General features: G+C 42.0%; 1 protein-coding gene across 1 annotated transcript in view; it reads right to left on the bottom strand.

Moving 5' to 3' along the window:
* Cntnap5 (contactin associated protein family member 5) overlaps positions 1-23,517 on the bottom strand; it is a 954,245-nt gene that overhangs the window by 782,858 nt on the left and 147,870 nt on the right.

Genomic DNA, 23,517 nt, shown 5'->3' with positions numbered 1-23,517 from the left:
TAACCTGAGGTGCTGGTCTCAGCACCATACAAACTGTGTTCTGAGATAAGGTTGCTTTCAGGGTGGCACACTGATTACATTAGGCTGCCTGGCTAGGATTACAAGTGTGTGCCATTGCATGGACATTTTTTAATGTGGGCTTTGTTGATCAAACTTATAATCTAGTGTTTGTAAAGCAAGTACTTTAAATTCTAAAGTACAAATCATCTTTGAATATCAGTAAAAAAAAAAATCCTGTTTACCATGCCCCACAGGATTGGAGAGTGAATTCTTAATATGAATATGGAGGAGATCAATAATATACTCTAGCATGTGTGATTTCTAAATCCTTCTTTATTTGTTCTAAAATCTATCCCAGGCAGGTAGAGTGAGGAATGATATTCACTGTTTGACAGACAAGAAAGCATAGGATCCAAAGTTATGAGAGATCTCCTGGGGTACAAGGCACTTACTCCAGCAAGAACTCATATTTTGCTGGTAAAGATACATAAAATATATCAGAAATGAGGAGAGTCTGATTATATAGAGCCTGGAAGTCTTAAGCCATGCAAAGCGAATTAAATTTCTTAACTGTAAGTACTACTTCTTTGTTAAGAAGGCCGTGCTCAACTGACTGGCTTGGGAAATTAAAGCAGACCCATTGTCTTCTCTGTAATGCAGGGTCTGCTCTGACCAGAAAGGATGGTGTCTCTTCTCCACAAGGGATGGCCACGCAAAGATAACTTGGGAGCCACCAGCAGAGAACAGTGCTTGTCCACAGAAAGGGATCAGTTACCATTAACTACAGTGCTGTGTTAAGAATATGCTGTGAAGACTGTAGAATAAGGAAGAGTCGTGGAAATTCTGCAGACATTTGGATCGGAAAGTTGCAATGTGATAACACTTCTGCTTTATCACCAGGTCCCTTGTTGTCCTGAATTTCTGTATTTTATTTATTAGCCAGGAATGGTCACTACTGACATGAATACTCTTCACTCACACTCGGGTTCCATTTAATATATGGTTTAAAACCAAGTGTTTCCTCTCAACTGGAAAGATAATTTTTTACTAATGCTGTTACTTGTGTGCACATTCACATTTGCTGTGTGTGTGTGTGTGTGTGTGTGTGTGTGTGTGTGTGTGCGTACACTCATGCAGGAACAAGTAGAGGCCAGAGGTTGTTTTCCTGAAATTGCTTTTCAACTTCTCTTGCTGAGAGATTCTCTCACTGACCCCAAAGCTCACTATGTGGCTCTGTTGGTTGGTCAGATCAACGGTCCTGGGGGATCTTCCAGAGTTTTGGGGATATACTGCCTGCCTTAGTTTTTACCTGGATGTTTGGGATTCTAACATATTCTCATGCTTACAGTTCAGGGAGTCATCTTCCCAATCCCCCGGAAAGTCATTTTCTTACTGAAAAGGAGACAGGTCAGTGCTAACATCTAAATCCCAATTCATCCCTGTTGGTGTCTGTATCCTTTCATATGCATAGTTTTAAAAGTGTATCTAAGCCTGAGGGGGAAAATAAACAGATTTCATTTGTGGAAGTATTATATTAGCTTGAATAACAAATAGTCAAAACCCTGCACAAATTTGCCTGGCCAGAGTGTGGAGCTGGATGGCATGCTGATGACAGAGGGTCATTGGGGTGACCTGGTCTCAGTTGTGCCATCCTTTGCAGACAAAGCCCTCTGGTATGGAGAACACAGCCATCCGATGGAATACATCCAGCAGGAATGACCTGCTGCTTCTCAAATGTAATGAATTTTTTTTAGGCATTTCCGGACTCTAGATAATGATTTTTTGGGGGACAGACTAAAAATAAAAAGCTTGTTCCTGGCAAAATGCTTCAGCATGCTCTACTTTTCCTTGTAAAATGCTCTCCTTGCTTGTCCTAAATCACAACTGTGATTCTTGAGCAATTGCAGGTTGTAACTACGAGGAAATCAAATGCTATAAATGTTAATATCACATGGACAGGTCCGGGGATTCTCTCTTATAATTTGAAATCATCAATAATGTTTAAGTTAGCAGAATTATGGTTAGGTAGAATCAAACTTCATTGAATCTCTCCCCACCCCAGACCTCTCCAATTATGCATGAGCAGATTAAAACCTGCATAGAAACACACTTTATTGTGTTCACTAAATATCTTCCATTTTGGAGAAATTCTTTAGCAATTAAATAACATGAAGGATAAAAGAGACACTGTAAAGCAATTATAACCCTGAGAAAATTACATGTCATTGATGAACACAAAAACTTTTGTATTTCAAAACAGTGAGCAGAGATTTGTGGAGGAGGAAGTGGCTGAGAATCAAGGTGTTCCACTACGATGTCCTCATGAAATGTGAGACGTTGATGCCCCAGTCCTCAGTAAAGTCAAGTAGAAGCACACTTACTGCTGGTTTCCTTCTTTTTTCTAAACAAGAAAAAAAATTCCTACCTTGTATTTTATAAGTTGAATGGTAATGACCAAGAGATGATTTGAAATGAAGAATTTTTTCTCTTGTTTGATTTTTTGTTTGGGCATGTGTGGTGTGTGTGCACACATATGTTTGTTTGTTAGTATGTCTGTATACACTTGCATACCTGTACATGTGGAGGCTCAGATGTGATGTTGGCTGTTACCATAGTAATTGTGTTGGGAGCTCCTAGTTGAGCCCAGAGATTGCTCATTTGTTCCTTTGCTCATCTGACTGCCCATTGTGGAGCCCAGGACCCTCCATCTGTATCTCTGCATTGCTGGATGAAGGGATTCAAGTTTTTAGAATCTAGACATATGAACTTCTGTCCTCACATGTTCATGGACTGAGCTATCTTCCTGACCCAGCTAAGGCTTCCCTCGGTCCCACCCTCTCCCCAAGCATTTAAGTTTATCTTTGATGGAACAATAGTATATGATATATGGGTGCATATGCATATTCACTTTGAGTCAGAGGTCAGCATCAAGTGTCTTCTTGAATTGCTTCCCAGCTTAGCTTTTGAGATGGGGTCCCTCACTGCCTGGAGTTTTTATTCTCTCCCTCACCCCACTGCTGCCTAGCCTTGAACTTAGGTATGAGTATATTTTCTTTAAATGAAACTTCAATTTAGAGGTAAATTTAACAGACACAGACAGGGAAGATGGGCATGACTACTAATTGACAGAAAGTATATTTGTCATGAAGACTGGACATGGTAATTAATACACAGATTCTGGCTTCATATCAAGTTCCCAATGGCCTCTGACAAAGCTGTTTCATTAATTGCACTTGGATCTTTAAGGCACAAATTCTGGTGGTCTTTTTTCTCCAGTTTTCTTCTAACTTATCTCTTCTTGGAAGGAACCTTACTGGCTGATTCAGACCTCTGGCATCTGCCAACCCTTTGAGACGGAATCCTGACAACTTGGAAAATGTATTTTACCCTTGTGCTGGAGAGGAAAGGGATGCTTCATGAATAGGGGCTGTGAGTCACATTTTCCTTAAGGACACACCAAATTACCCCTTTTCTATCTCATAATGACCATCCCTTGTGACTTTCCTCATTTACACTCACTCCTCCTATGACAGCATGCCAGCTGATTCAGACAATGGGGCACTGTCACCGGTGACCCCAGCCACCACTGTTTGAAGTATCATCACCCTGGTTTTATAGGCAAATTTAGCCTTCAAGTATTCAAGTGACTTGCTCCAAGCCACAAAGCTGGAATTTGCTTCAGATCTGTCCATGGTAAAGCGTTCATTATCTTTACTCTCCTAGGTTACCATTGTGAAGAACTTCACCTAGATACCACATGAGTTTCTTTAAATTGTCTCCTGATAATCTGGGGCTAGTCTGGAAATAAAAAGTGATTTCTACATATTCTTTTCCCAGAATGGCTACACTGTCAAAGTACACCTAAACCACATTGCAAGTAGTACTTGCAGATTCAAGGGAATGACTTCCAGAGTAAGTCCCAATTTAAGCCGTTTTTGGAGACGCCTGCTCAGAGGTTGGAAAACAGCATGAGAACACATACAGCAGTAGCGCCCGAGTCCCCTGCAGCTGTGGCTGTGTGATAGGGGACCCTGAAGAGTTGCTCTGACTTATTTACTGTAGCTCCGAGCTCTTCGGTTTGGGACTTCCCACCAGCCACAGACAGCATTGCTCACCGCAGGGCCTTCTTGTGAGTCTTAAGCCAGCTGTGGCCTGCATCCTTCCCAGTCTCACCAACTGCACCTGGGCATGACCTATTCTCTTGTCTGTATTTGTGTTAAATTCTAGGACTGATGAAAAATTCCAGTTTATTCTCTTTAATCAGCCAATCAAGTTGCAGGACAACCCTATAGCTGTGCTGAACCACAAAAGAGAAAATTAAAGTTGTACAAAGCAACTTGTGATTGAACTCAGGGCTCAGCCCTTCAGGCAGGTCACTGGGGCGTTCATGTCTCCATGCTGTCCTGACACTACCTTGAGGTCCTCGCCTTCCTTTGCTGGGTTGTCACGTTTCTATACTGCCCTGACAGTAACCCTCAGGACTTTCAGAATCTGCCTTCACCCAACTTCTTCAAGGCTCGGCTTCTTCAGCTTTGCATTACTAAAATGTCATCAACAAAACCAGATTTTGAAAAACCAAGACATTATTTTGAGAGGGCTGCTATTCACTTATGTGTGTGGGAGAGGGCAAGCTTTGATGCTCCCACATTTAATTCAGACTGTAGCTCTGTGAAGTTTGGAATGACCAGTGAAATATCCAGATTGAGAATGGAAGGGGCATGTCTCAGTCTGGACCCCCAGGAGGCATGAGGAAGTGATAGAGAACTTCTTCCCATTTTAGAGATAGCCTCGAATAATTATATTATGTATACATTTATTTTGCATGTTGAGGTCAGAGTACTGTTTTTGGCAGATGGTTCTCTCCACTGTGTGGGTTTGTAGTGACTGAACTCCTGTTGTCAGGCTTCGCAGCAAGCACCTTGAACCTGATCATATCTCACCAGAGGTTATGATAATATTTTTAATATGCACTCTTCCAGAGATTCAGAGCTTACACAATAATTATATACACATGTGAATTAACAGCAGATTATTTTATTTTACAACAGACATCACTAACACTCCTTTATAGATCTTTAAACAACTCTTTTATAGATCTAAAATTGGCTTAGATCTCAATTAGGCCAGCTCTGAATTGGAGCAAAAGTAAAATCAAGTAATTTTACACTGGTTTTGTTGTCTAAGATAAATTATGAGTTTGAGTATATAGTGTGTCTTAAAATATTACTTCTGTACTTTCAAAGAGATCTGAGGATAAATCTAAGTATACAAATTTCATCCTTTTCTTACAGGACTTTGTCAACTTGACACAGGTCAGAGTCTCCAGAGAAGAGTCTCACATGAGAGATCACCTAGATTTGCCTGTGAGCATATTTTAGGCAACTGCCTTGATTGTGAGTTGATTCAGGAGAGCACATCCCACTGTGAAAGGCAGGTACCCAAGCTGGTGAACCTGGGCTGGAAAAAAAGCTAGCTGAGCACAAACCTGGGAGCTAGCCAGCAAGCCTGAGGGTGCTCCTATGTGCTTTCTGCTTTAGTTCCTGCTCTCCCTCAGTAACAGATTGTGACCTGGAAGAGTAAGCGAAATAAATCCTTTCCCCACTTAAGTGGCTTTTTATCCAGGTGCTTCATCGCAGTGACAGAAAGGAAACCAGAACACTGCCCTAGATCAAGCCAAGAATTCCTTTTCCTTTCCTTTCATTCCTCACGCGCCTGCTTGTGATCCTTTCCCTAACCCACAACTGGCCCTTACTGCTTCAGTTGATCCTTGCTGTCTGTATCTCCCATGAGGTGCAGTCTCAGAAGGTGACAGAAGCATTATTCTATGTTCCATATGCCAAGTCCCATGAGGAGGCTGATGTCATGTGAAAAGAGTACAGCTTTGGATGAAGACTCCTGAGTAATCTATTTACCCTCTCTGAACTTTATTCTCTTTGGTAAAAATGAGAGCATCAGTTTTTCTTAGCAGCACTGCTTCTGAGAGGATTAAATGTGAAGACGAAGGTCTCAGCCGATGGTGAGAGTCCTGTAAACGATCCATCATTATTTTTTTCAGATGTCCATCATGTTAAATACATTCTGGTTACCAGATGGACAGATACGATTTCTGTAATCTTAGGAACTGTTACTCTTTGATATTATTTCTCCTTAATAAGAGACAAACATACCTAAAAGTGCTCCAGTTTGTGAGGATGGAGCGACCCACAAATTATGCACATGTTACAAGTTCTTTTCCAGTATGGCACACTTGAGGGTCATGGAAAATGTTGAATGGCTGGACTGATTGCTTACATACAGTGCTAGTCAGCTCTGGAACTTAGGTTGGGGAGGGTGAGAAATGGGAGCTGCTCAATATTGTTCTGGTATGCAGTGATGGGCTCTTAAGAACTTGGGGGTCAGAGGGTCTAAGAGAATTTGCAGAGAGCCAAAGGGAATCAGATTGAAGTCAGCATGCCGATGTCAGACAATTGAGTCAAAACGAGGTGAGCTAGTGTGTAAATTGTGCCTCTTGCCTACGATTCACAACCCATTTTGGATGTGAAATATATTTTGCAAGGAGCTGACAAAGATACTGCAGTCAGTAAAACATTTGCCTCACAAACATGAGGACCCGAATTTGATTCCCCAGAACCCACAAGAAAAAGCCAAGTGTGTTGCTGACGGTTGTAACACTGGGGGTGGGGTGGAGAAAGAGACAGGTGAATCCTGGGAATTGCATGAGACTCGTAATGAATTGTGGATCTCCAAGTAAAACTGAGATACCCTGTAACAAATGCCAAGGTGGATGGCACCAGAGAAATGTGGTCACCTGAGGCTGTCCCCTGATGTCCACAGCCATGCAGATACATGTGCATATACAGAAGCAAGCATGCTCACACCTGCACAGATATGAGCAGACAAAGGCACTTACAACAATAAGATGTATAAGCTGAGGGAGAAGGGTTTAAACTCTCTCAGCAAGGCTAGAGACTGAACATAGCAACAGTTTGCAGCAGTGTGTCTTTCCCTGCTGCCAAGAGGAGGTTTAAAGGTCCATTTCCAATCTCACACCTTTGACAGCAGTGTATTGTGCACAGAGACCACCACCGATAGGCTAGATTACACATTGTGTCCTACTAAAACTTGACAAAAAACAAAATAAAATGTAATAAGAATAATGGTAATGAATTAAGATGAACACAGGATTTTAAAATAATTAAGCGGACAGTCTAAACAGGCTCATATCAATAATGAAAAAATGTTCTAAGAAACATTTAACTAATGATTGGTGCCAAGAGAAAAACCATACAAATAATAAACTTGTCACTGAGAAGGGAATGAAACCTCCAAGAACTTAACATCAGTCAACACGACATGAATTTCTTTATATGGGAACACTATGTAATATTATTTTCAAAATTAAAAGCTTAAAGGCAAATTATGATTACTTTAATAGATAAAATTAGATATCTAATAAAATATATAAACATCTATTACTGACACATAAATTTAGCAAATTACAAAGAGGAGACTTGTATTAGCTAATTGTTTTGTTGCAGGGATCAGACAGCTAACAAGAGCAAGTTAAAGAAGGACAGATTTATGTCTGCTACAGATTGCTGGTACAGATCACTCTGTGGAGGACACACAGGGAAAAGAGGGAGGAAGTCGGTCACAGGGCACCTGTAGTCAGGAGGCAGAGACAGATGAATACTGGTACTTTGCTGCATTTCTCCCTTTTATTCAGTTCAGAACCCTTCCACACATTCGAGGTGGATCTTTTCTATTCAGCCAAACTTTTCTGGAGATGTCTTCATAGACATACCCAGAGATATGTTCCCTTGGTAATTTTAGCTCAGTTCAAGATGAAAATGAAGATGAACCATCACGGGTGTGTATGACAAACCTTAATGATAGCATGCTGAAAGCAGTTTCTTAAAATCCAGACTCCATAAAGGACTCAAAATACTCAGCTCAAATGCCCATTAACTCATCAAACTAATACATGTGTTAATGAATGGCTATAAAAGTGATACAAACTCTATGGAATCTATGAAAAAAAATTGATATCATCAGAGAAATGAAATTGAAGGTATATTAAAATTCCATATTATGCTAGTAAAAGTCACCATTTTGTTTTAAGAAAACAAAAATCCTGGTGAGGATGTGGGGGAATTACATTTATACACTGTTGGTAGGAATACTGACAGTTATTAACACTCTGGAAATCAAGAAGGAGGTCCCTCATAAAGGTAACAATATGGCTATCATATGATTCAGTTACACTACTAGGGAACATTCCCAAGGAATAAAAGTCAGCATTCAGAGAGAGACTTGAAAACCTGGGTTTTTAGCTGGGCGGTGGTGGCGCATGCCTTTAATCCCAGCACTCGGGAGGCAGAGGCAGGTGGATCTCTGTAAGTTCGAGACCAGCCTGGTCTACAAGAGCTAGCTTCAGGACAGGCTCTAAAGCTGCAGAGAAACCCTGTCTCGAAAAACCAAAAAAAAAAAAAAAAAAAAAATCTGGGTTTTTGTAGCACTACTCATAATGGGCAAGACTTAGAGTACCTGGACTGTTTATTATCAGAAGAATGGATGTAGGAAACTGTGTCTATGTGCACAACAGAACTCTATTCATCTGGGATGGACAGCGGAATCATATAATTGACATGGAAGCTTATGGAACTAGAAATCATCATGATGAGTGGAATAATCCAGAATTAGACAGGCAAATGCTGCAGTTTTGATTAAATATACATGTCTGTATGTGTGTACGATATGAAACAGGAAGGTTGTTAAGGAAAGGACTGTAAGAGAGAGAAATGAAGGAAGAGATTGAGCCCCACATGCTGTGTAAATATGCATATCACTTAAATGTGCACCTATACAGGCATGCTTCTGCACGTATGTGAACATACACAAAAGAAACGATGTAGATGCTTATGAACTGATTTGAAATCCGAGGCACTTGGGAGCTCAGTCCGGTGCTTCAATGTGGGGCTCTGTCATTTTCTTCATCTATCGTCAGGTGGAGGTTCTATGGTGATATGCAAGAAATTCATCAGTATGGCTATAGGAACTGGCCTTTTCAGGCTCCCTCTCCTCAGCTGCCCAAGGAACTAACTGGGGGCGTCTTCCTGGAAACCTGGGAACCCCTCTAGGGTCAAGTCTCTTGACAACCCTCAGGTAGCTCCTTAAATTAAGATATATGCTTCCCTGCTCCCATATCCACCCTTCCTATATCCCAAGCACCCCATTCCTCCGAGCTCCCCCCGTTCTCCCCTTCACACTTTTCTTTCCCCATCTTCCCTTGGCCCAGTCTCGCCCAACCCTCAAGTTCCCAATTTTGCCTGGCGATTGTGTAAGGTCCTGATGAGGAGCAGAAGGAGAGAGAACATGAGAAAGAAAGTCAGGACCGTGAGGGAACCTCCAGCTGGCGACAGATGGGGAAGGTGACTGAGCCCCACATTGGAGCACTGGACTGAGCTCCCAAGGTCCTGATGAGGAGCAGAAGGAGCGAGAACATGAGGGAGAAAGTCAGGAACGAGAGGGGTGCGTTCACTCATGGAGACGGTGGGACAGAACTAATGGGAGATCACCAACTCCAGTTGGAATGGGACTGATGGATCATGCGACCAAACCCGTCTCTCTGAATGTGGCCAACAGCGGGGGCTGACTGAGAAGCAAAGGACAATGGCTCTGGGCTCTGATTGTTCTTCATGGACGGGCTCTGTGGGAGCCTTCTCAGCTTGGTCGATCACCTTCCTGGACCTGGGGGGAGTTGGGAGGACCTTGGTCTTAGCATAGAGTGGGGAACCCTGATGGCTCCTTGGCCTTGAGAGGGAGGGAGGGGAGGTATGGGTGGAGGGGAGGGGAGGGAAGGGGGAGAAGGAGGGGAGGGAAGGGGGAGGAGGAGGGGGGGGAGGGGGGAGGAGGAGGGAAGGAGATGGAAATTTTTAAATATAAAAAAAATAAACCATGAGGAAAAAAAAATAAAAAAAAATAAAAAGAATACAGAGTCATAGATTAAAAAAAAAAAAAGAAAGAAAAGAAATCCGAGGCACTAGCTACCTGTCATTCGAGCAAACCTACCTACTATAATGCCTACGTTATGATTTGTAGAAGGTATGTGTGTATCCAGATTCTCTTTCAGAGAAAAGGCTGGGCAAACAATCAGGGCAGAAGCCTTGTAAAGACAATACTGTTTCTGGGGCATGGCATCTGGGAAGGAATTACATACATTAAAACCTCAGAGATGCTTATAGCAGTAACTAGTCTAAGAAACGTTTTGGAGCCCAAATTATATGACCGCCATGGTATGCCACTTTTCAATTTGCATTTTTCCATTCTTTAGCCTTTTGAAAGTTTTTTTCTAAAGTGTTTTGCATTTTTTGTACATATTTTAATACATTTACTCCAAAGTTCTTCTCTGCTAAGGTATTAATCCTGTCATATGCTGGCTTGTTACCATCACCTTTTCTTTATATGTCTTTCCTTTTAAGACGCTCTGTGACTGCTTACAGTGAAAACGGCAAATTCTGCCCAGGACCTTTGTGTTTCAAGACAATCCTGATGGTAGTCCATGAAACAGGTGGTGTTTTCATGACAGCCGACTTCCTGTTCTTAGCACTGTGAATAAACATGTAGTCTTGACCTGAAAATAGGGGAAGTGTGACAGCTACTATTGACTTTAACACAATAGGAACTAGATTCACCTAGGAGACAAGCCTCAGTGCATACCTGTGAGAGGATTTTTAGCTCAGGCTGAAGGAATTGGGAAGACTCATTTTCAATGTGTGCTTTACCGTCCTGTAGGCCCATCCTTGACTGCATAAACAGAAGATGAGCTGAGCACCAGCAGTCACCCATCTCTGTTTCCAGCCTGTAGACATGATGGGGCTAGCTGCCTCATGGTCCCATCAGGAGGTTCTGTACCTTCTGGCTGGAAGCCCGAGCAAACCCTTTCTTCCTTAAGCTGCTTTTGTCAGGTCACAACTTGAGATACAGAGAGCAATAGTAGGTCAGGAGATGAATGTCACAGAAATGTCTGTGACAGCCACAATCGGGTAGAATTTCTGTGTACGCACCCAGTTCTTCAAACTGAGTCAGAAGACCTTAAGCCAGCCCGTCAACCTGGAAATTATCATAGGGGCTGGAACGAGTGAAAACTGTAGCTCAGAGAGGATGAATTGTAGCCAGGAACGGAGAAGGAGTAATCCCCAAATCTTCATCTAAAGGCTCTTTTCTGATTGCATCAGATACATCCCTCATTCATTCACACCTGGGCACCAGGGTCAGTCACAAGGAGACATTGGCTTCCTCATTACCAGAGGCAGTGTTTCCAACACTGTAGCTTGACAACTGTCTCCTTCCCTTGATCATTTCCCAAGTCGTTATTTCCTGATCACGAAAAGAAAAATGCTGCTATTTTTATGAAGCATCATGTTCACTTTAAGAAGGAATGGACACTACAAGACTGAAGAGAATGGAAATTCTGTCTGCACTTTCAGTGCTCTGTGTTTCATGGTGACCTGGGATAGCTAGTTATACCTCATACAAAAACTCAGTTCCTGAAAATTCTGAGAAAATTAAAGGTTGTTACAAAAATCTATAGCTTTTTATGCCCTTTCTTAATAAATGCATTACACGAGGTCTGAAGAGATTAGCTTAGTGGGTAAGAACACTTATTGTACAACCATAATGACCCCAACTTCAATCCCTAGTGCCCATATATTAAACAGGATATACCCGCATGCTTGTCTGGAAAGAAGCACTGTGGGGATGATCACTGGGGCTTACTGGTAGACAGCCTAGCTACTGATTGAGCGAGGGAATCTAACTTAAGTGACTAAGGCAAAAAGTGGTAGAGAAGGAAACTTGAGGATCTGACCTCCTCTAGCCACTGTGAGTGTGTGCTTGTGTGCATGTGTACGTGTGTGTGAGTTCACAGGCACCTACATACATATCTGCTTATGCCACACAGACACCCAAACACATATACATATGCATAAACTCATATGAACACACACACACACACACGTGAACCTGGGCATGGTTGTAGAAGTGAACGGTGTGATGGTATTCTAAATCTTCAGGCTCAGTTTCCTCATCTTCTTCTCTGTTATTCTTTACTCCTCTAATAGTACTTCCACTCTCCTTCCTCTTGATAATGATAACCCACATAAATCCAATATGTATTTTAGATCCACATTAATTTTTACCCTGAAAAATTAAATTTTCAAGCAAATTTCAGAGGAGCAGACAAAGAAGAAATGATAGCCTGAACCAAACCAGCCCACTTTTTGTTATGTATTTTTTAAGATTTAATTTTTAAGACTTTTAAATAGTGTGTGTGTGTGGTTGAGTGTGTATGTGTGTTCATGTATATGTGTGTATCTGTGTGCAGACACCTGTGGTGTTCAGAATAGGGCCTTGAGTCCACTAGAACTGGAGTTCAGGCAGTTGTGAGCGACTTGGTATGGGTGGTGGTAACTGAACTTGGGTCCTCTAGATAAACAGCAAGTATTCTTATACACTGAGCCATGTCTCCAACCCTACAGCTTCATTTTAGTGAACCATATTTCACTGGATATGATCTCTTCCTTTGCATCTTGTTTGTAGGCTACTTTCAATACTTTGTGTCAGTGTGAATTATCTGTGAGAGACAAGTAGCTCCTGCCTGCCAGTTCTGACATCTGGGATCTTCACTGAGAAATCCCTGCTCACAAATAGAGTATGTGGGCCTATAACTTAAGCCTGTCTAAACTCACAAAGGAACTGCTTGCTCCATTACCAAAAGTGTTCCCATGGGGAACTCCTTTGGAATCCTCTAGACTCCCTCCTCATTGTGGCAGGTAGTTTCAGTCTCTGCCTCTCCCTTCCACCTGGCTCTCCACCATACGCCCATCCCTGATCTTACACAGATCTGTGCTTCATGCCAGGGTAATAAAAGGCAAGTGAACTCTCATCACTGTTTAAATATACACTATTGATTTTCAGTATGACAGTGCTTTTTTATACATTTTGAGTTTTATTTCATCTTATTTTATTTATTTATTTTTTGCTTTTTTCTGGAAATGCCTTTGAAAGACTTGCTTATTTGTCTATTGATGCGGTATTGCTTTTTCAGTCATGATTTAAGACTTGTGGGCTTTTTCCATAATTTATAAACAATCCCTTCTGAATTAGGACATTGTGAATAACATCTGCTATTCTGTGACACATCACCATTTTTTCTCATTTGTGCCCAAAATTGAAGAAGTTCTTGTCCTAGTTTCATTTCTATCATTTGCTGAACACCCTGAAAGAAGAATATTTGACTCACAATTCTGGGTAATTGTCTCTTATTTAGGGAAGTCAAGATAGGAACTTAGAGCATCATACCACATACACACTTATAGGGGAGACTATTGTTACCAGTTGGTGTTCAGCCATCACACCAAACTCTTACACACTCTAGGACCTGAAACCAGGACCCGTGCCCTCCCACAATGAGCTGAATCCTCCTACCACAATGAACAACCAAGAAAGTCTCCTCACAGACTTGCCAACACCATCTATATAATTCTCTGCTTCAACCATCTTCAACATTATAGGTTGTGTTAAGTTTAGAATATAACTAACCAGTATAGATTACAGGTTGCATGAAATTTTGGTACAATTATTATTTTACACTGTTACATAAAGTATGCTACAATAATGTGCTATATTATAATGTAAATAATTATGATATAAATTGTTAATGTAAAATTATTAAGAAGCAGAAACCTAGTAATTGCACTTAGTAACTGTTTAGTAAAGAGGAAAGTATTGTTCAATATTTGTAATCGTCTTTCATCCTCTAAAGCAATCAGAGAAACCAGTGGATTCATCCTTAGCAAATCACCATCTGTCATAGAGGAGAAGGCTGAGTTCTACTTGGTCATCTCAACATATACCTACCTGAGCACAAGGAGGCTAATTTCTGATGGTAATCGATATAATCTAGGTCTTTAATGAGTGGGTACATGCTTCTACATGTGTTTCTCCATAGCTTCCCCGCCCTGATAGGAGACTCAGCCCACTCATTTCAGAAAAGGGTACACAGAATGCTGACTCTGCTGAAAAACCGGTCTGAGACTGTCTGGGAGGTTGTTTGAAATGAAGAGGTGTTACAATATCGTGTGGGTCCTGGAACCCACAAATGTGTGAAGCAACCACCAAGACCCAGGGTGAGTGAGAAACAAACCCTGTAGAGACCAGACACAAAGTCATTATCAGAAAGATGCAGGCTATATAGTAGATCAGCTATGCTCTGAACACAAGGATCAGCCATGCTGATATGTCAATATCATCTCATGTTTATATGATGGGCTTAGAGTACAGGGCCACCACTCTTCTAACTCCACCCTCTCTTTCTCCCCAAAGTACATAGCAAACATCTACTAAAGTGTCAGGCCTAAGCCTCAGGAAGATTATCAAGGATTAGTTGAAAATTAAGATTTAAATTTTATGAATATCCTGTGAAATAAAGAAGAGACATCAACTAAAATAAAACATGGATTCCCAAGTATTGAATGTGGCAGTATTTGTAGAGTGAAGAGGGCCGCACGGTTTGGTGGCCTTCTAAATCTTACCATGCTTGCTTTTCAAGAGTTGAGCCAGAGAGTCTGAGGCATTATCCTTGGGTTGAGTAGAATTTCATGTCGCATTAATTCTTAAAATAGCCTGTTATTCAGACTTTCCTTTCAGTCACAAAAGGCCTACTTAGCACCCTTTTCTTTCCCACACAGCCCTGCATGCTTAGCCATAGCAATGTTAAACGAAGCAGAAATTCCTGTTTAAAAATCTTCATTTTGTCTTTGAGACAGAGTGTGAACAGTGACCCTAAACAGATCAACTAGATGTTGTAGGATCAACTGTGTAACCCTCAAAGATGTATGTTGGGGGTTCACTGGCTCAGTATTTGAATTTCTTAATACATAAGCATTAAGTTTCCACTTCAATTCCTAGCAGCTACATTCAAGTTACTCATATATGCCCCTGACACAAGAAGTATAGACAGGAGGATTCTTGGGGCTTGATGACCAGCTGAATTGGTGATCTACATGTCTAGCTAAATTGGTGACCTACAATTCAAGTAAGATAAAGAATTATTGAGGGAGACATACTATGTTGATGTCTAGTGTTTAGATATACAAATGTACAAATGTGATTGCACAAATACAAGAAATTATACACATATACATCACCCACACACTCACACATGGAGGAGAGGAAGGGAGGGAGGCAGAAGAGAGATAATTTTTAGTGTGAAAGCTAATGTTGACTGTCAATTCAACACTGTTCAGGGGACAATCTTCTGGGCCAGTCTATGAAGGAGCTTCTGGACAGGGTAAATTGAGGTGATAAGACCCATCCTAAACTTAGGCATCACCATTCCATGTTCCAGGGTTTGGTTTGATGACTAAAGAGGGGAAAGTGAGCTGAACAGCAGCATTCACCTCTGGTTCTTTAAAGTGGATGTCATGTGACCAGCTGTCTCACTCTTCTCCCACCTTTCCCTTCCGTTCTGCAACAATGTCTTCGATCTGTGACCAAAAATAAACCTTTACTCTGCTAAGTTCTTTTTGTCAGAAATTGTGTCATGGCAGTGAGAAAAGTAACCAATACAAGCACATCAAGTAATGTTACACGCTTTGCACACTAGTCAACCATTATTATGCCAAGAAACAGAAAATGTCAAGACAAGGTTGCAAAGGAGCGTTGAGAAAAGCAAGGGATGAAACACATTTAAGTAGGGTGGTCAGGATGGAACTAGACCATATGGAAGGACATGTAGGCATGCGGACTGTAGGTGGGCCTTCAGTATACTCTAGCTGATGGGATTGAGTGTGAGAACGTCAGGACTTAAGATCTGGGGCTTTGCTTACTTGCAGGGGCCTCATTTTGCATTGGGACCCACCAATATGTGTATCACAGTCTACATGAAATGTCATCTGCAGAGCTGGGAAAGTGGGACTCAGGCATTGGAAGCAACAGAACCACTAAGGCCCTGCTGTGCTAATCAAATCACGGGACCATAAGAGCCAGAGCTAGCACTTGTGCCCAACCACTGGGGAGAGGAAACTGACAAGCTTCAGCATGTGTTGAAAGCAGAACCAATGTAACTTCCTTAGTGATTCTGTGTGGTTCACATGAGGAAGTGGGCAGCAGGCAAGATGGGCTCTGAGGTTTAGAGTTTGACAACTGATGAAACGGAATTGTGGCCACTGAGAGGATATAAAAGCTTGCCAGACAGGGAGTGCTGTGGTGTCTTCCAACGTGTGGAGTGTGAAATATCTAAAGATATCAATATCCATGCGGGCACCAGTGGGCAGCAGCTAGTGATCCCAATCACAAGGAGAATAGAACAAAGACACTGTCTCCAGATTGTAGGGTGATGGAGGAAAGCTTGGCTTTGACAGGCCACAGTGGACAGTAATCAGTGGGCTTCACTCCGTTATAGAGGCAAGAGGGGAGCAGGACTACAGGATCAGCCAGAAAGAACAAGCAGGAGCTGGAGCAGGGCTGGAAGGTGCCACACATACTCCACCTCACTCTTTTCCTGCCCGATATCTCTGGGGGAAAATAAACAAGCAGAAGCCAGGAAGAAAGAAAAGTGACTGGGATAGTATCATAGTTAATCCTGACTGCTAACCAGCCGGGGCTTAGAATCACCATGGCAACACACCTCTGAGCATATCTATAAAATGCTCCCTGAAAGGTTAATTGAAGAGGAAAGAGCTCCCCAAGCTGAGTGCCTGGAATAAACAAGAGAAGAGAAAGCCATCTCCTGGTCTCCAGTGCTCATATCTCTGCTTCCTAGTTACAAAGGCAAGCTGGTCAGCCACCTCCTGCTCGTGACTTTCCCACCGTGGCAGGCTGTAGTCTCAACCTGGGGCAGAGGTCAACCCTTTGTCCACTAACGAGCTTTGGTCAGACATCTATTCACAGCAATGAGAAATGTAGCTTACAGAGTAGAACCCAAACACCCAGGCCCCAGCTCTGTCCTCCAAAGTCAACAGAATGAATGGGTCCTGGCTACCACCTCCGTAATGCAATTATTTTTCCCAGAATTAAAGAACTCTATAGGCTTCAAGTCACCAGGTCTCATCCCCAGCCCTGAGTGTGAGAACGGAAGACAGAAAAAGCCTGCAGTATCAAAAGTGTCTCTCTTTAGAGAACTTGTGTTAAAATCTATTAGTAGGTTTTCACTTCAAACCTTAGCCTAGTGGCTAGGGCCTTACTGACTTCTTTAGCCAGATGTTCCCATCTCATTCCCTCCCGTACTTTCACATCAAGGAACAATGAGTGCTTTGAAAGGAGTAACAATTATCTCCTCTCTCCTTGACCCAGGAGTGCTATGTCCCACCCCGTTTCCTGGAAGCCCCAGCACCCTTCGCACCTGAATATGTCACAATCACTAGTGAGTGAAACTATGTCTGAGAGTTCTTAGAAAGTCCTCTGTCTCCCCAGAAAGCCACAGATGCACAAGAAACCACCAGCGAAGGTGCCTGGAGACCAGAGACTCGGTCAGGGGAAGCAAAAGTTCACCTTCACTTTGCTGTGTGGTGCTCCTTATCAGCAAATTCAACCCACCTTGAAGGGCCTACCTGTCCCAAGCATCGCTTTCTGTGGCTATGTGGCACCTAGAGTTGCCTGTCATAAAACCTAGCTTCATTATCACATTTGAAAACATCCGTCTCTCTTCTCACTTTTGCTGTAAATTCAGGTGGGCAAGACGCATCACTTCAGCTTGTTCTGCTCCCGGTGTGCCTTACACGCACCAAAGACCTTGTCCAGTGCATGGAGAAGGCTGAGCTGCCATCCTGTTACCTCACACCTACGTCACCTCTTAGTGTCCATTAATAATCATAATTGCATTACCTCACTCAGTGTGTCTCTTGAAAGGTCCAGAGATGAGCACACATTTCTCTTCCCCAGCAAGAACATGTTAAAGACCCTCGAAGAACTTTTTTTTTCCAACAGCAACAGACCCTAGAAAACTACCCAGTGTTGGCAGAGTTTTCTGTCTCTTCTTGTCTTGGGTTTTTATTTTCCTTCTGTTACTTATATAACAATTATGGTTTGACTCCAAATGGGAAGTTTCACTGTCTGAACATAAAAAATGTCACATTTGTTCTGCCTATTTCAAAATAACTCATTTCAATTTTAAATCACTGCCACTGCTGTTCTAAGAGTAAAGCGAGCAAGACAAGTGTGTTTGTGTCTGGAAATAAAAGATCTCTGTAAAATATCAACAGTACTTCCAATGTTGGGTGTAGGAAGGATCATTTCTTTGTAAAAGATTACAGCTAATACTTAGAAAGCTCTGGGTATTGCAAGGAAAAGAAGGGCCTGGGTGACAGCTCATTTGGTAAAGTACCTTTTGTATAAACAGTAGGACTTGAGTTAAATTCTCAGAACCCACCTGGAAATTGGGAGTCAAGATGACTTAATGGGTAAATGTACTTGCTGCTAAGCCTGGGGCCCTGAGCTTGATCCCTGAGACTCACATGGCAGAAGAGAATCAACTTTTACATCATGTCCTTTGACCTCCACATGTGTGCCATGATACATGCACATGTATACACATAGTAATACATACACTCTTAAAAAGTATCAAGCTAGACAAAGTGGAAGAGGAGTATAATCCCAGCACAGATGAGCTGATAACTGTGAGTCTCTGGGGCTTCCTGGCTGGACAGTTTGACCAAAATAAGCAGTTCCAGATCAAGGGAGACACAGTTTCTAAAACCAAGGTGATTAACACCCTGAGGACAGCATTGTTGACCTCTAGCCTCTACCTACCCATGAATACACGTGTGTACATGCCCACACTGACACATTCACCCACACTCATGAACACCCACACAGACAGAAAAGAAGTAGAACAAGCCTGTCTCTAATTTTGATTTTATAACAATATGCTGACTTTAGAAATGTCCTATGTTATGCAACTGGATGTATTAAAATGAGTGATCCTGGATGCATTTTCAGTAAATTCTGTTTGAATTCATAGAACTAATATTTTCTCTTTAAATCAAAAGGGCATCTGTGTTTATTTTCATTTTAACTTGGAAATAACTCGGGCACAATAATAGATTTGGGGGTTCATGTTTAATATCGAGGATGCTGTCTGGTTGGTGAAATGGCAGGTAAAGGAGCTTACCACATAAGCCTGACAACATAAGTTCAATACCCAGGACCTCCCTGAAGCTTGAAGGACAGAATCAACTCCACAGTGACCTTATGACTGCTACACAGGTGACATGGTATATGTACTGACTCCAATAATAATAAGTAAATTAAAAATAATAATGCTGTCTTGGATTATCTAGATTTTAGCAAGTCAAGCAGGTTTGTTCCCCTTCAAATGATTGACCTTCAGAGGCTAATGCCACAAAGGTGTAACATATCAAAGGAAGCAGCCTGTCCTTCTGGTTGACAGAAATCACATTTCCATTAACCATTTCCCAGGGTAGCTATTTCAGTCACCGTTCATATGCATGTTCATATGTCTTCTGAAGGAGGTTTCCACATTTAAAGGAAAGAGAAATAGAATGAAAATCCTTAGTTCTGTATTGGAGGAAATAATTAAATATCAGAATTGAATGGTGGTAGGAAGCCCAAAGAGACAACGAGTCCTGGGCTAGCCGTCACCTTACCCACAAGCCTGAGACTTCTGAAAAGCTGCTTCCTTTCTGGTGTATTTCATTAGACATAAAAAGAACCATTTGAGGCTCATAGAAAGACTCTTTCCCTTGAATCTTTGCTCTTTATGCTTCTAAATTAGAGAAGAGACTGAGTTAAAAGATTGATTTGGTGTGAACTCAATGATCTTAAGTGAAAAATAGTCATGTAATTTGATTTACGAGCCACTGTAAAACCTTGAATCATCGTGGAATGTGCTAATTTCTGGGTTTTATGGTTTTTAACTTGGACTGTGGTTATGGGTGTAAGCAATAAGGAGTAGGTAAGCTTTGGTCTGGGGATTTCTGATACAAGATAGCAACCTTTTTACTCCTCTTAGTATTGGCTAGACTGGTATGACAGTTCTGTCAATTATGTGAGTTGTCAAGGAATATTGAAGCTTTCAAAGTCTAAAAGTAATTTAATAAAAATTTGTTGTGCAAAATTTAAATCTTTTTAAAGCATGTGTGGGGTTCGGGTGATGGCTCAGTATTTGCCCTGCCCACACAGACACCTACATTCTATCCCTCTAGCACACGGAGGAAAACCTGGGTGTGGAGCAGACACTTTTGACCTCAATAGTGGGAAGAAGAGACAGGCAAATCCTGGCTTTCACTTGACAATCAGTCTAGCCTACATGACAATCAGGCTAATGAGATGTGTTGTCTCAAGGAAAGAGGTGGGTGGCTCCCGAGGAATGAGAACTGGAGTGGGGGGGTCCTTGGCATACACTGGTATGTGAGCTTGTTGGTCATGGAAAAGGCTAGACTACTGTGATTGTTCAAAATTTTTATGAGACTTTAGTCCAAAAATATGGATACATATTGGAATCTGCTGTTAAACACAGTAGACCCCAGTGAAATAAGACACAAGACTGTAAAATGTACCATGGTTTATTGGAAACCATCTGAGTTTCCAATATTATTTGTGGCAGAATGTTGGACTGGCAGCATAAAGTTTAGAAAGAAGTCTAAATTGATGACAGCACCATCCTGTGGACTCGGGTTCTAGACTGGCTTGAAAGTAACAAGTGAGCCAAGCCCCTCATTCCCCACCACCTCTCTCTGCTTTCTGAGTGTGGCTGTCCTTGGAGCAGCTGCGCCCTGCTCTTGTTGCTGAGCCTTTCCCACTGGGGTGGACTGTTGCACACTCAAACTGTGAGCTACAGCGAACTCTTCTTCCGCAAGTGCTCTTGTTAGTATTCTATCACAGCAGTGAGTACAACACTGAAAACAGATATTGTACCAGAAGGTACTGTGTCTGAGTATGATGTAACAATCAACAGTTTATACAAGAGAAGACAGAAAACATACTCACAGGCATATATGCACAGGACTCATACTGATAGTCGGGCAGTGGTGGTGACGCTGACCTCACTGACAGTCTGGGAAGCTACAGTGCACTAACACTATATGCACGAAGACAGGTTTAGAGAAGTGAATCCTGGGAGCCTGATTCATTTGTATTTCTCTTTGCTGGAATTTTGCTGACTGTGCTGTTTTATTTTCATGCTAAATACTTTTTTATTCATGGGTAGATAATCTTGAAATTCATTATTTCCCAGGTTGGAGGATATAGGAACTTACTTGTTTAAGGTAGGACAATTGATCCAGTAAGTTCTGAATGGCCAGGCTGATAGTTTCCCAGCTGTCTCATTGGGTCTTATGGGAAGCTATCCATTACTAGACACTGTTCATCTCTGTTCCCCATTAGGACTTGTGTGCATATGTGTGTTTGTGTGTGTGGTGGGTGTGTGAATATGTGCTTATGTGTGTATAAACACTTAAGAAGATGAACTTGGAGGCCAGAGGTCAACACCAAGTGCCTGTTTAATAGCTTTCCACTGTATTTTATTTAGACAGAGTCTCTCACTGAACATGGAACTTGGGGGTTTGTCTAGGTTACCTGCCAGTTAGCCTTCTCAGGGCTGGAGACACAGATGCACGTGTTTGTTTTTAATTTCAGTATTTTTAGTCTTTGGTCATGCGATCTACCTCAGGTCCTGATGCTTGTGTGGCAACCACAATAGAGACTGGAGCCTTTTCCCAGGCCCCTCTCTTATGGCACCTTAAGCAGCAACCTTTAAAACAGTTGACTCATGAAAGAGTTCCTTGCTTCTAGACTTTCCTTCTGACTACCTGTGACACAGAATCTTACAGATCATTGCTACCCGTTAGGCTAAAAATAGCTCCCCTTTCAGATCACCACAGCAATGGAGTCTTTAGAAGCATGTGCATTATGAACCAAAAGGAGATAAATCTCACCCCGGAGGATTCTGAGGGAAAGTGGTATTGCTAACCGAGTGAGAACACATAGTGTAGGCATGAAGGGTTTGCATCTTCTTCTCTCACTGGACAGAAGGTTCAATTCTGACTCTCTACAACTAGCTATAGATATTTTGATCCTGCCTCAGTTTTCCAGAGGTAAAGGTTAGTGGATCTGAAGGCCTTATTTCTGGGAGGCATGAGAGAGACACGGAAGCCATTCTTGTAGACATTACCTGCTTTTCTCTGTGGTACAGGTAAAAAGCACAGGTATGGGAGGCAGCAGGGTCTTCTTTAACACTGCTTCCTATTGATTGACAATCCCCCAGCAATCCCATGGCAGGGACCTAACCAATTCTAAACTGAAAGCCTCCGAGTGCTGCACTTTAGAAATAGAGTAAAATGAAAGCCCCCACCCCCACCCCCAGATCAAAGAAGCTCTTTCTCCTTGGTAAATTGTGGTATTACTTGGACTAATGAAATTACATGAAGGAGGAGTATCCATTTTAGATTCACAATCTCTCACTTCTATGGTGTCCTATACATCTACTGCCACTGCCAGGAAGTGGGAATATGGCTATAATACCAGCTGCTTGGGTGGTCAAAGTGGAAGGACTGTGAATTCAAGGACTGCCTGGACAATTTGAGAAGGAAGCCTGCCTAAAAGCCTCCAAACATAAAAAAATACAATTACATTCTCAATCAATCCTAAGGTAAATCTGATAACCAGAAAGCCAAATGTGGAGCCAGAGTGGTCCAGTGTCTCATTAGGAGCCAGGGGAGTGAGACTTCAGTCTCATGAGGACCATACACAAATATGTGGCTCCCTAGCATGAAGAATCAGCATTGGTCCCTGGAGATACTCCAGCTAAGTAAGCCAGAAGCCCGAATGTGTGCATTGTGTGTGTTAACTGTTTCCATTATTATATAAATTCTGTAAGGACCAAAGGCTTTTGTATTACTTCTTCTGAATCTCTGACATCAAAAAATAATACACACTGTTCAGAAATATTTCCTGAACAGTAAGGATCAAAATCACGAGATGGTTTGATGGTAAATTCTTCAGATGTCCACACATGTCCACATGCCATGCCTCCCACATGTGCACCTTGACAGAGAAGTATGTGCAAAGTATAAGACACACACACACACACATGCACACACACACAAACACACACACACTTTGTGCTGAGGATGTGATTCCATAGCAGAGTGCTAGTCTAACCTGGCTGAGGCTCTGATACAGACTCCCACAATGCAGTTAAGTAATAAATGGTTCTCAGGAATGCTTCTGTTCCCCAGGTCACCATACCCAAAAGCTCCTACTTGTTCTGTCTAAAGTTTACTCAGTTGCAGAGAAAGGTTCATCCAGCTCCATGTATTTGTCTCCACCTGGTTACAATCCCCGTGCTCATCCACACTCACTGATGGCATCCCAGTGACCTTCTCTGGTCCCTAATACCCTGTCATCTTGGAGGTTGATCTTCAATTGATTACATAACATTTCAGTTGCTGAGACAATGTCCCCTGGCTTCCTACATTATTTGTATTTGGTCTTATC

The sequence above is a fragment of the Arvicola amphibius genome, chromosome 12 (assembly GCF_903992535.2).
Source record: "Arvicola amphibius chromosome 12, mArvAmp1.2, whole genome shotgun sequence".
NCBI classification, from domain to species: Eukaryota; Metazoa; Chordata; class Mammalia; order Rodentia; family Cricetidae; genus Arvicola; species Arvicola amphibius.
The sequence above is the reverse complement of the archived record's forward strand: the minus strand, read 5'-3'. Positions and strand labels throughout refer to the sequence as shown.